The sequence below is a fragment of the Macaca mulatta genome, chromosome 11 (assembly GCF_049350105.2).
Source record: "Macaca mulatta isolate MMU2019108-1 chromosome 11, T2T-MMU8v2.0, whole genome shotgun sequence".
Classification (NCBI taxonomy): Eukaryota; Metazoa; Chordata; class Mammalia; order Primates; family Cercopithecidae; genus Macaca; species Macaca mulatta.
Window position 1 is genome coordinate 93,235,365 of NC_133416.1, and position 15,004 is coordinate 93,250,368.

The window sequence follows — 15,004 nt, forward strand, 5'->3', positions numbered from 1 at the left end:
GACAGGACCTAAGTAAAAGCTAATACTATTTATATCAGGAAGGCTTATCCTAGTTGCCTACACTCCTCTCTCTCCACAAGTACTTGACGTTTTACTGCTGAACTATGTCACTGATTTATATTACTTGCATTACTCTAGACATTTGAGGAATATGTAACATCTGATCCAGAGGAAAGGGAGCCAAGCTATAAAATTTTGATATTTCTCCTCTTAATGGTGTGATTATCTTTGAGGTGGAGAGAAATGTTGTATACATGCTTTAAGCATTTTCCATTCTGTTAGAAAAAGAAAACGCAAAACCAAAACCCCCAAATTGTTATCATTAAATACAGCTTTCTTAGCTTGATGTTGTTAAATTTTTACTTATCTGATCTTCTATTGTCTATTTTGATAATCAGAGAACAACAACAGTCTGATTTCTATATTTGTCTATGTGTAAGGAGGAAATATGCTCAAATATGTATTTTGTTTATTTCTTGTCTCTGTAAAAGTGCATTAATGACAGCATATTCATAACATTCTTGGTGTTACTTGACTATAGTGAGAGATTTTGCTGATTATTTCTGCAGAAAATTCCATCTCAAGTAATATCTATATTTTTTATTGTGAGTTAAAAAATTAGTAATGTTAATATTGTCATCAGTATCAATTTATCATGTATTTTATTAGTGTGATCCTGTCTCTCAGGGCCTGGTTATATCCAAGGTTATGGTTTTACCTGAGCACTTGCAGTATAGAGCCCAAACTAATGAATTTTAGGTGACAGCAGTATTATTTCTTTTTTTTTTTTTTTTTTTTTTTTTTTTTTGTTGAGACAGAGTCTCGCTTTGGCCGGATCTCAGCTCACTGCAAGCTCCGCCTCCCGGGTTCACGCCATTCTCCTGCCTCAGCCTCCTGAGTAGCTGGGACTACAGACGCCCGCCACCTCGCCCGGCTAGGTTTTTGTATTTTTTAGTAGAGACGGGGTTTCACCGTGTTAGCCAGGATGGTCTCGATCTCCTGACCTCGTGATCCGCCCGTCTCGGCCTCCCAAAGTGCTAGGATTACAGGCTTGAGCCACCGCGCCCGGCCCAGCAGTATTATTTCTTAACATGTCCCTACAGATTTCTATAGTATCCACGGTGGAGTTAAATCATTTGAAGATGAGGAAAGAAAACTGTTTACCTTGTTTCTGTGTTGAGAATATAAGATGCTGTGGAAGACTGATTGACAAAATGTCTTGTATTGTTCATGCTCTGTATGTACCCCATTTCTGGTATGACTTTGTAACTTCTCCCATCAAGAAATGAAATCTGTTCCCCACACATGAGTTCAAGCTGACTTTTTAATATGTTTGCACCAAAAGAATGCAGTAGAACTGACAGCCTACAATTTTAAGCCTAAGACTCAAGAGTGATTTTATACTTCAACTCTCCCTTGTGAAACCCTTCCCCGACTGCCACGGAAACAGAGCAAGGCATGTTTGGTAGAGGTACAGAGTTCATATGGAGTGAGGTGCTAATCATCTTAGCCAAGATCATTCTAGAGCAGCCAGCCTTTAGACAACCCAATAGCTGACTAGAAACATATTAGTAAGCTGTGTGAGATGAGTCAAGTCCAGCCCAGATTGAATTACCAGGTTCAGTAGAATTACCCACGCAACCTATAGACTCATGGGGCAAACTGTTGTAAGCTATTAAGTCAGTAGTTTTCAAAGTGTGATTTAGGGTCTCCTGTGGATCCCCAGCAACTTTTGAAAACAACTACAATATCAAACCTATTTCCACAATGATGCTAAGATATTATTTGTCTTAATTCTCATTCTGTCACAATACACGGGAAGTTTTTCAAAGACTACATGATATTTGGTATCAAAACAGAGTGGATACAGAAGCAGGTACAACACTCCAGCAGTCTTCTATTGAGTTTTCTATTGAATCGTACATGAAAGAGATTAGCAAAAATACAAAGCAGTGCTAAACTTCTCATTAATTTTTGTTTTGTTTAAAAAATGCAGTTATTTTTCATAAAAAATATACTATTTCTGTTACAGGTAATGGGTTTATTCTTAGTGGTAGAGGAAATAAATATTTTAAAATTTCTATTTTAGTTTATAATACAGCAAATATTAATGGATGAAAATCCTCAAAACAAAGCCATTTGGAGTCCTTAATAGTTCTCAAGAAACTGATATTCTGAAAGCAAAATGTTTAAGAAATGATGCACTTTTTTCTGCAACATTTCTTTATTCTGAGTATAGCAGTTGTTTATAGAGAAATCACTATAAATTTTTCTTCATGACTGTCTCCAAAATGTAAAGAATCAAATATTAGCATCTTTAGAAATCAAAAACATTTACTTTTCTGCTTCAAGCCTGCATATTCGATCTATCTAACCAGAGTAAAGTTACTGATGAAAAAACAATTAAAATAAAATTACATACACACACACGTATGTACATTACAAGAATCTTTGATTTTGCATGAAGGAAAAAAATCTACAAATACTAAGATAACAATAAAAGCAGAAACCCTGAGAGGTGAAGTAATCATCAAAGCTAGCTTCCTGTGTGAAAAGTCCTACCAAACCTTAGAATGTTTGAGATTACATTTTGACTGCTTCATGATGAACGGAATGCAGGAGATAAACCTTGTGGCCCATCCAAAGTGGAAAGTATAATAGAAAACGCTATCCCTCATAAAATGAGAAACAAATCTCATGGAGAAAAAGGGTCTGAAAAGAAATATTCATTCCTGAATGCTGCCTGGAGAAAATAAAACCAAAACAAAGAACTTACGAAAACACATTAATCCTCATTAAAGATCTGAGATCTGAATAAATTCATGCTATTTGTTTGCTCAAAAATCGAAAGCAAAGAAGTTAGTATAAAATTGGTCTTGGGTTGATATTGCTCCTTAGTGACTGGCAGAAGCAAAAAATTTAAGAGTAGAACTTCAAGTCTCGCCTCAAAGAATATTCATAGTCACATTTTATGTGTGTGTGTGTGCAATCATAGTTAAAACAACAGTGAAAACACACATGGAAAATAATATTCCATGAGTGTAACTGATCATGAACAACACAGAGTGTAAATAGAATCGCAAATAAAATAGAAACTTGGATTGAACATAAGAACAAGAAAAAACAGATGATGAATTTTTAAAAGACTCAAACAGAATTTCTTAACACAAATGGAATACTCTGTCACCATAAAAAACAAAAGCACGTCCTTTGCAGCAACATGGATGCTGCTGGAGGCCATTATCCTAAGTGAATTAACAAAGGAACAGAAAACAAAATACTCTATGTTTTCAGTTATAAGTGGGGACTAAACATTGAGTACACATGGACATAAAGATATCAGCAACAGACACTAGAGACTACTAGAGCAGAGAGTGTGGAGGGAAGGAGTGAGGGTTAAAAAACTACTACATCTGGTACTATGCTTACTACCTGAGTGAATGTGGTCATTCCTATACCAAACCACAGTGACACACAGTTCACCCATGTAACAGACCTGCACATATACCTCATGAACCTAAAGTAATATTTCAAAATACACTAATACAAATTAGAATATTAAAAAAGATTAAATGAAAATATATCACCAACACAGATAAAATCAGTGAACTGGATGTAGATTCAAAGTAATAAATAATGAAATGATGTGAAAAAAGGAAGAGGTATGGAAAATAAAGAAATGGAAGAGGTTACATTAAAGGACATGCTGACGGAGGAGTTCCAGAATTGCTGGAAACATCTACTGACAGTTTCAAGAAGGCTAACACATCTAAAGCGGGATGCATAACATATCCAGTCATATTACAACCAGTTTCAGATCACTAAAGATTAAGAGAAGACTTTAAAAGCAACAAGAAGAAATGCAAATTACCCAGACAGGTGTAACAACTGTCTGAATTGTTACAATGAAAACAATTGAGTTTTCATTAATAAATGGAATCCAGGAAGCAATATAATAAACTACTCAGTGGTGCAAGCAAAATTACTGACAATCTAGATTCACAATGGGGGAAATTATTTTTCAAGAGTAAGAGTAAAATAAAAATACTTTCAGACAAAGAAAACTTGACAATTCTTTACTAAAGGAAATGATAAAGTATATACTTTTAGCAGATAGATAAAGTGTAAAGTCTGATAAGAAATGGTAAAAAAAGGAGTAAATGTGTGAGTAAATCTCATATGACTATCTTATAATACAATAATAAAAATTGCTAACTCTTGGAATAATAAAGAAGATAGAGCAAAACTACTCATTAACACAACAATCTGGAGGGCTTTTGAGAATTGTAAGATTCTAATGGACTTGTATTTTAGGAGAAAGTTACAAATATTAATTACCATCCTCTGTGTGTGTGTGTCTGTGTGTGTGTGTTTGTGTGTACCTACAAGTGCATGCACTCTCTGAGAGATGCCTTAATTGTATTAGTTGTATTAGAATGTTTTGCTGTTGTTCTCTAACTTGATTTTCTTATATGGTTAACATATTTCCAAGTTTTAATCAAAGTATCAAGTTACACGGTTTGTACTCAGAAATGTCCAAGAAATGGTTAGAGTTTATCATGAAAACAGTACTATTGAAGAAATAGAATTATGTACATAAAATTGATGAGAAAATATTTTCAATTTAGGAATGTGTAGCTACTCCAGGATAATTTTACTTATGAAATATTTTTGATAATACATTAAAAAAATGTGTAGTCCCTTAGAAAACTACTATGAATGACATCCAATCTCACCTTAAGGAAGAAGCTGTCATAATCTGTGCTGTACAGAAACCGTTGATACCCTGGAAAAAAGAAAGTCTAATATTACTAACACGACCCACTGGTTTCTTGCTGATAAAAGTAAAATAAAAAGTATTCCCTGTAATAATTTGCTATTTTCCATCTAACTGCATTATGATCGTATTTATAAAATCTTTCTAACTTGACAGAAAAATATAGACCAAACATTTTAAACGTAATTTATCCGTGTATGCATATCATGGAATAGGCATACCTTTGTATTATGTTAAATTTTTCATTAAAAGTATCAAATTAATTATTTGAATTATATATAGCATAATATAAAGATACATACATATAAGTCTCTTTTAATATTACCATTGATGTCTGTGTTAGTAAATAAATATATTTTATAATATTCCACTTAAGCATAAAGTTATTTTACTTAAGAATGTATTTCAGTCCATATCACTAAGCTTCACTTCACCAAAAAGGTGCACAGGCTAGTTTGTTACACATTTATCCATGTTATTGATTTTTCCATCATATATAAAGGGTTACAACATTCAAGAGATTGTTCCTGTTACAACAGTATAAATTCATTGCCTGGAACACAGTTTGCTATTGAATGTCTGCCAGACTGTGTTAACAAGGGTATTCAGGAGAAAACTGTGCAGGTATGAGACAATAAGTAAGTGAATAAAATTCTCTAAAGATAACATGCCTCTAAAATTATGTGCATTTTCTTTAAGCAAAGGTAGTCTGAGAAAATAAATATATTCTTATTTTGCATTGCCTTTTTCCACTATACATAAACTTATATTTATATTTTTAAAAATTCAGTGCTACTCTGAGGCTATTTAAGTACCTCTGAGTAGAACCAATTATGCTGTTTTTCAAAGTTTGGTGTTATGCAAACATTATTCTTTCAGACAAGAGTCAATTGTGAACATTTATATGCTCTTGAGGCACAGATTCCTCCAGCTCTCCTGATGTCTCGCCATCAGCATTTCTCTCTCTACTTAAATGTGCTGTGGTCAGCTTAAACACATTTTGTCTTCTTCCATAGCCTCCACAGACACCAAGAATGGTTACAATTGGAGACTGACATTTTGAAACAGTAGTAGGTATTTTGGGATTCTCATGTCACATAAACTCATTTTTGTAACATGAAGTTATCTTCACAGCCAATTAGTTATATCACAGAACACAGAGGTTAGGACCTAAACCCAGATCTCAGTCATTGGCATGGAGCAGAAAGAAAGCAGGACTTAAGGAGACCCAACGATAGATCCCAAGAAATTTGCTCTTCAGAAGGCTATAGCAACAATCGGTTGAATCCCATGCAAGCATTGGGTATTTGGTCACAGCAAGGTGTTTGGTTTATGGAGTTTATGTTTTCAATATTATACATTTGGCACATTGATGAAGAGAATCTAAACATTAGAGATGATCATCAGATGATCAGGCAATCAGGAAAAACGGCATTGATTTTGAAAATATTATAACAATGTTCATGACCAGAAGTGTTGTAATGGGTCTTTTGACTCTATTTACTAGTGATGAGACTTTAAATATAATTCTGAATACGTTTTAACAGCGGCTGATTTTTTACAAAGATTTCATGAATTTTGTGAAAGACTGATGAACAAAATGGAATTGCTGATTTATCTTTGTATGGCTATCATCAACTAGAAACTTTAACACACTGTAGGCACAGGACCTTAAAATCTCGTTAGTGGTTTATGAAGTTTATATTTGGCTGATAATTTCTCATAGACACTGATGAAAAATATCATGTACCTGAGAAGAGATAATTAGTAAGCCAGATATTCAGTTAAATAAAAAGCAATTCAATTAAATAAAAAGTAATTAAGGAAAGATAATTTCATCTGGTTAAATTATATATTTTTTTATAAATATTTTGTTATCAAATCAAAATAATTATAAGAATGTGTTCTATTTAGGTAGAAAAAGAGTATGAATGAAAAATAATATTTTATTTTTCTAATTATTAATATTTAACAAATTAGGTAGTATCTTCAATGTGAATAAAATTATAATAGATATAATTTAGTTGATTTTGGATCCATTCTTGTGTGACTATTTCCTTTCTGAAGCATTATTGTTAAAATGGTTAGTTTTTTGTACTATCACTCTGTAGCATAATGAAAAATATTTTGAGTCATGTTGCAAATAATTGTGCTAGCATAAAATATTTCAAAGAGTTTTTAAAACAATTGGAGATATATTTCATTTAGAATTTTCTATAAATTGGCTAATGGAAGTATTTTATTATTTTCAAGAAATTTCTAATATTCAAATATCTCATAAATACCTACATATGTGTTCCTAAATATATGTAACATAATACAATGAATCAGGTTGCCATAATAAGATAATTATACATTTCTATCATCTTTAGATTTTATAAATGTAAACTTTGTTTCTGTGTAAAAGGAAAATACATGTTTAAAAAATTTCAGATTAATGGTAATTGATTTGCTGCCTCAAAAAGAGGGCCCAGAATTTTTTCCTTAACAAAAAAAGGTAAGTGACCAAGCCTTCTACAGAGAGAGTAACCTAAAAATTATTGTTGATCTGTAATGGTTATAAAAAAGTTTTCAAGATAATAAAACCTGACAAGTGAAAGTGAAATTCTTCATTAATATATATTTTTGAATACATATTCAATAAATTTCTAATTTTGAGATAAACAAACTGTTTCAATCATATAAATGTCAGGTATTGCTAAATTATATGTTCAATTAAATAATAAGAAATGCATACTTCCTGTATTATTCTCATAAAAGCAATTTCCTACATGAGCACATGAACAGCTTCAAGAATCAAATCGACCACACTACATCACTCAGCAAAATGTATTGCAGATTGGGAACACAAAACATGAAAGAAAATGAAAGACAGAAAGATAACCTTTCCCTTAAATCTATGCTCATCTGAATCTTCAATCATGTATTATTTTCCCTTTATATAATTCTTGATGGGAGTCTTACAGAAAAAAAAAATGAGTTAAACTGACAGTTCTTCACTGTCAAGAGAAACCTATGGTCAGGGATATATATAATTCCCAGAGCTTTCATCATTAATATTTTATGAGTCTTGCTGATCTGTCCCATCTGGAAGAAAAATTTATCTTTCATTTGTGCAAGTGGTGCCTGCCGAGTAATAGATTTCATCTCTATAAGCTGAGTGGTGAAATGCAAACGGCAGCAAAGGTACTAGGAGGCAAAGTGTTCACTTTATTTCTTTTACTGGAGTCTGGATGCACTTTACTGGAGTTGCAGAGACAGCCAAGCAAAGCGAAAGATCTTTGGGGAACTACAAGTGTCAATTCCTTGCCAATATACCTCAGCCTACATATGTGAATGCCCACGTGTTCAATCTGACTTTTAAATGAGGTGATTAGCCACAGTGACTTTTTTTTTTTTTAACATAAACATATACAAGAAGCTTTGGTGACTGGCACATTGGAAAACCATTAGCTGAGTATTTGACTTTGTGTGTGTGTGTGTGTGTGTGTGTGTGTGTGTGTGTGTATACATGAGATGACTAAGAGATAATTAGTAATTTTTGGACACTTCTAACGTAAAAGGCAGGATGTTCTGTCCCTTGGGTGAGCATGACTTGCCTTAGCTGAACTAAGAATTTTGTGTAGGTTCATCTGTGACACTGGAGCTGAGTATCCCCTGGGCAGTATTCAAACACAGAAAAGCAAGCAGAGAAAGTGTTATAGGACCCCTTTCAAAGACATAAACACTGGGACAATCTCTATAACATTGGTCTGGACAATGACTTTTTTGGGGGGATTAAGACCCCAAAAGCATAGAAAACAAAAGCAAAAAATAGATGAATGGGATTATATCAAATTAGAAAGCTCTAAACAGCAAGAGAAACAATGAACAAAACAAAAAGCCTACAAAATGGCAGAAAAAATTGTAACCATGTATCATATAAGTTAATATTGCAAATGTATAAGGAACTCAAACAAACTATTAGCAAGAAAACAAATGGCCCAGTTAAAAATGGGCCAAGGACAGGAATAAACATTTCTCAAAAGAAGACATAAAATGACCAACAGGTATATATAAAAAAATGCTCAGCATAACTCATTAGCAGAGAAATGCAAGTAAAATTCACAATGAGTTATCACCCGGCCCCTGTTAGAATGGCTATTATAAAAAAGATGAAAAATAAGTGTTGAGGAGGATATGGAGAAAAAGTGAATGATGGTGGGAATGTAAATTAGTACGGCCACTATGGAAAACAGTATGGTAGTTTCTCAAAAATCAGAAAAAAAAAAAAAAGAAGTACCTTATGATCTAGCCATCCCACTACTAGATATATAATCAAATGAAATGAAATCAGTATGTCAAAGAGATACCTGCACTCCCATGTTTATTGCAGCACTATTCATACTAGCCAAGATATGGAGTCGACCCAAGTCTCCAGCAATGGATAAATGGATAAAGAAAAACTATTCAGTCTTGAAAACAAGGGAATCCTGTAATTTGCCATATCATGGATGAACCCAAGGATATTGTGCTAAGCGAATTAAGCCCAGCACAGAGACAGATATCACATGTTCTCACTAGTATATGGGAGTTATAAAAAAGCTGAACTCATAAAAGTAAAGGAGAGTAGAATAGTAGTTACTAGGGCCTGGAGTGGAGGTGTGGAGATAGAGAGATGTTCTTCGAAGGTTATACAATTTCAATTAGAGAGAAGAAATAAGTTCAAGAGCTCTATTGCACAACACAGCGACTATAGTTAATAGCAGCATATTGTATACTTGAAAATTGCTAAGACTGTAAAATGATAAGCATGTGAAGTAATGCATATGTTAATTAGCTCAATTTAGTCATTCCACAATGTATATATTTTAAAACATCATGTTGTACAAGATAAATATATCCATTTTTATTTATCAGTTAAAAAATAATGATACATTAGCTTAAAAATAAAACAATAACAACAAAAGCCAGAAACACAGTGAGTTTATCTAGTTCATAGGTCCACCATGAGTGAAGTGTGGGTCCCTCATTCGGATGAAAAGAAATTTCTGGAGAAATGTATTTAGTGCATAATCAGAAAAAAACATATTGGTTTTAGAGGAGAATTTTCCTTCATTAAAGAATCTAGAATTTAAAACTCCTTGAAACAGTTTCTCTTTTCTTCAACAACTGTATTTTAATTTTTAATGAAATATTAAGGAGTGTGATTATTTAACATCTTTCTGACCTTTTAGAACATAAGACCCTTTCTATTTTCTGCAAAATTGTATCCCCAGAGTCTTGCACACTGTTGACAAGAAGTAAATATTCAGTAAGTTTTTGTTGAAAGATTTGCATATTTTTCATTTTTATCAGTAGCTTCCAACATGTTCTAACATAAAAGCTTCAACAAGGCTTGGGGTAAGAGTGATGATTTATTCAAACTACAGCTACTAATCATAAATTTACATAAAGCACTGTGTTAGAAATTGAGTGATACTAAAATGCCTAAGATTAATTTCTGGGCTTCAGAGAGTTAACCGTCTAGTTGAGGGAATAAGATGTGTGTGTAAAATTAATGCCAAATGTGAAATATTAAGTGACTAGAGAATATATGAGCTGAAATTGTACATTAGACAACAGAAATAAAAGGACATTCCTGATAAGGAGAACCACATGAGTAAATACATTAATATCAAAAGTCTCTAAACCATAAATCATATAAGTGATGTTGAGGATGATGGAGATTAGAATGACTGACAAGAGAACACTATCCCTGTATATAAGAACTATCTACTCCCCATTCTTTAATTGATTTGTCTATTTACTCTTTGTCATAGAAAAGCATGCGATTTCCATGTATGGAAAGAATCAACACTGAATACTCATGTTAATATAATATTACCACAAACGTATAAGGATTTTTTTTTTTCTTCTGACATTCAACTGGCAGCTGGGTGCTTCAAACTTTTTGAATCTTTACCATCCTAAAATGGGTGAGGGTAAAGGGAGAATGGTATCTTGTTTTCATTTGAGCTTTACTTATGATTTAAATATCTTTTCATGTCTTCATTCTCTCTTTCAGCCTCAGCTCTTTTTCCATTCCCCTGTTACCCAATTCATTTGCCTGACTCCTTGGCATCATTCCAGGCTATGCAATCACAAGTGGAGCAGATAGTCATTTTCAGAGAAAAGTAGCCATTCATTGATACTCTCTAACTAAGTAAAATGGTTACTAGTTGTTACTCTTAAATGGCTTGGCTATAATACTAGTTTTAACAAGTTAGAAAAAATTATTCCAGGCATTCTTCTGGATAATTTTAATGAGTTCTGTGCTCACTAAAGCCTTTATTTTGCCATTAACTTGTTAGCTCTATTATTAGCTAAATTTTATGTCACTTTGAGAAAACTATTATTTGAACTTAAAAAGCAGGCCATATGTGAAATGAACGATCTACTTATTTATTTTATTTCGTAAATTATACTTTAAGTTCTAGGGTACATGTGCACAACGTACAGGTTGGGTACATATGTATACATGTGCCACGTTGGTGTGCTACACCACCAACTCTTCATTTACGTTAGATATTTCTCCTAATGCTATCCCTTCCCCTGCTCCCCACCCCAGGACAGGTCCCAGAGTGTGATGTTCCCCACTCTGTGTCCAAGTTGTTCTCATTGTTCATTTCCCACCTATGAGTGAGAACATGCAGTGTTTGGTTTTCTTCCCTTGTGGTAGTTTGCTCAGAATGATGGTTTCCAGCTGCATCCATGTCCCTGCAAAGCACATAAACTCATCCTTTTTTATGGTTGCATAGTATTCCATGGTGCATATATGCCACATTTTCTTAATCCAGTCTATCATTGATGGGCATATGGGTTAGTTCCAAGTCTTCGCTATTGTGAATAGTGCTGCAATAAACATATGTGTGCATGTGTCTTTATGGTAGCATGATTTATAATCCTTTGGGTACACACCCAGTAATGGGATCCCTGGATCAAATGGTATTTCAGTTCTAGATCCTTGAGGAATTGCCACACTGTCTTCCACAATGGTTGAACTAGTTTACACTCCTACCAACAGTGTAAAAGTGTTCCTATTTCTCCACATCCTCTCTGGCATCTGTTGTTTCCTAACTTTTTAATGAATGAATGATCTATTTAAAGTGATAATATAAAAATTTAGAGTTACGTAGGAAAATAAACATGCTAATATTGGAGAAAATATTTCTGTATTTCCTTGATTTTAAAATCAAAGTAGTTTTCTTTAAAGCTAATATCAAACTAGTTGAACTTACATTATTTTTATTTAAAAAAATCTTTTATATCCTTTAGATCTCAAAAAATTTTGAAATTTGCAGATTCCATAATAATGTATGTCTAAAATTATGTAAACTCTTTTACTAATTATTATTATTTACTTTTTTAGAGACAGGGTCTTGCTCTGTGGTTCAGGCTGGAGTGCAGTCGTGCAATCATGGCTCACAGTATCCTCAAATTCCTGGGCTGTCATAGTATCTATGCTTTTGGTCTTTTCAGTACATTTCTTTCCAATTATGTAAGTGAATGAAACTCTGCTGCCAAAAGGAAATTCTAGTCAGATCCCTCTTGTTTCTGATCCCTTTATTGGTTTCTTATTGTTTGAATAAATACATTTCTTAGCCATATATTTTACTCCCACCAATAACTCTATCCTGCAACTACACTGAACTACCTGCCATTTTCCAAACATATTTCATGTGAGCTTTCATGCTTCAGTGACTTTGAACATATATTGCATTTTTCTAGACAATACTTTGATTAACTGTCACCTCTGCAGGAATGGCTGTGACCCCTATAGCGATCTTGGTCTCTCTGTCTTCTTGGGACTACAATTAGAGAACTAAGTCCATCTTACTGCAATCTTTGTGTGAATGCCAGTATCTACCCAATGCTATAACCTCAAGGGCAGAAATCATAGCATGCCATTTTTGTGTTTGGAATACAGTAGATCTTCAACAATTGTTTGCTAAATGACTAGTATAATAAATTCATATAACATTTTCCCACTAATTGGAGCTTTTAAGGGAAATACTTTAATTCAACAAGATTTCTATAGCAGACAGATCTTTGACTTCTATACACTGCTATTTAAGAAACTAATTTTGATTTGACAGTTGTTTCTGGATGTCTCAAATAACGTATTATTATAGATTTACTTAAATGTAAAGGCTTTTTAAATGTAGATTTTAACCTACATTACCACACTTCTTTGCTTAATGATTAAATGAACTGTTGCTTAGATTTTTATAAGAGAAAAGAGGCAGTAAATAAAATGCACATTTAATTAACACAGTGAATATTTTTTGTATCTACATATTTTAGTTGTTAATGGGATTTCATGACCTAAATTGGCCAGCAAACTGTAATATTATTTTATAACACTCATGCATATAAATGCTATAATAAATCTGCTAGAAAGAGAGAGAATGCAATCAAATTTAAAAGCCTCACCAGAAAGATGACAGTTTTCTTTCTGGTCATTTCTTTGAGTAGTTTGTATAAGTGGTATGAATCTCCACAAATCTATAAAATATTTTACAGTCTGCCAAATAAAATGTTCAAATTCCTCTCATGACTTCTTTCTGCAAGAAAAATGAACTCAATATTATGCTAATAGTAAAAAATATTTTCCCTAGTAGTTTTTATAATATTCAAAAAAGTTTACAATTAATTATGCCTACAATTTACAGTTCTTTAAAACTGGGAAATGCTTTAAGCATATTATTTTAATCTACTCGTACAATAGTTTTATGAAGCAAGTATAACAATTTGTAATATTAACTCTCTCTTTCTTACTGAGAAGTGAAGTCCTAAAAGATTTGATAACTTATCCAAGGCAACATATATATGTCTTCTAGGTTTGCAATGAAATTAACTCATGGTATATAGTGTAGAAAAACGTCTTTCTTTCTTTTATTGACATGGTGTTTCTATGATTTTAATAAAAAAGTAAAAGTTAATTCAACTCCAACAAAACAGGCTTGAACATCTAATTTAACATTTTATTTATCTTTTAGATGTAAAAATGTCTCATTTTTTTCAAGTTTCACCCTCAAATTCTCCCCAATTCCAATCTTACTAATCAATGGTCTTACATGTATACAAAGCATTTACAAAGATATGCACATTATTTTTTTAGGAATATAAGTAGATTTAAGGAATATAACATTTTACACCATCTTACTCAATTCATATGCCACAACATTCCATTTCCCTGAAAGATCGAACATGTTTTTTGTTTTTATTTGTTTGTTTTGTTTTATTTTTTGAAACAGAGTCTCACTTTGTCTCCCAGGCTGGACTTCAGTGGCATGATTTCGGCTTATTGCAACCTTCACCTCCCAGGTTCAGGCAATTCTTGTGTACCTCGGCCAACCGAGTAGCTGGGATTACAGGTGCCTGCCACCACACCTGGCTAATTTTTGCATTTTTAGAGGAGATGGGGTTTCTCCATGTTGGCCAGTCTTGAATTCCTGACTTCAAGTGATCCGCCTCCCTCTGCCTCCCAAAGTGCTGGGATTACAGGCATGAGCCACCACACCCAGCCTTAACATGTCTTCTTAATGTTCACACCAGCCCTTTCTTCATCATTTATTCATCTCTTTGTTTTAATATTTGATTATCCCTTTGTTGTTTTCTTCTCCTCTCAGAAGAAACCATAGTTCTCTGGAGGAGCTGGGCTCAGACCAGTGTTTCCAGTTTCCTTTCTGCTGGTTGGAAACTGACCTGTCTTCCGTGTTCTCTGTAAGACACAGATAGCACATGCTACCCCTTTTCTCCCTTTTGGAAGATACATCTCCTGCTGTCAGGGAAGACTAAGGATATTTAAAGCCTCAATCTGAAGTGGCCTGTATAGTTGACAGAGGCTACGTAGGTTGTAGTAGACAGATCTTTTTGCACAACCACAGTGGGAAACTTCAATGAAGCTGATTACAAGGAGCTAAAGTGAGAAGGGTTCTGTCCCTTTGGTTCTTGCTCCTTTCACTTGCCCATCTCTCTGTATCAAGAACACCAGAGCAGCAACCCCTAACACAGGACTCTAACACTGTGTAAGATAAGTTTTCAACCCAACACTGTTTACCTTATAATACAAGTCAGCACACTGAAACTAACGAGAGGAATAAGAGACAAAGATCTGATACAGAATGAGAACAGGAATAAGGCAGAAAGATAAAGAAAAGACAGAAAGCATTTTCTTTCAAGACTTGTTTTCTTTTGCTATTT

At 33.5% G+C, this 15,004-nt stretch overlaps 1 protein-coding gene across 1 annotated transcript in view; it reads right to left on the minus strand.

Moving 5' to 3' along the window:
- MGAT4C (MGAT4 family member C) overlaps positions 1 to 15,004 on the minus strand; it is a 290,255-nt gene that overhangs the window by 63,298 nt on the left and 211,953 nt on the right. The window contains exon 2 of the mRNA XM_002798698.4: positions 4,737 to 4,786. The gene's annotated coding sequence lies outside the window, so the exon portion shown is untranslated. The remainder of the gene's footprint in view (positions 1 to 4,736; positions 4,787 to 15,004) is intronic.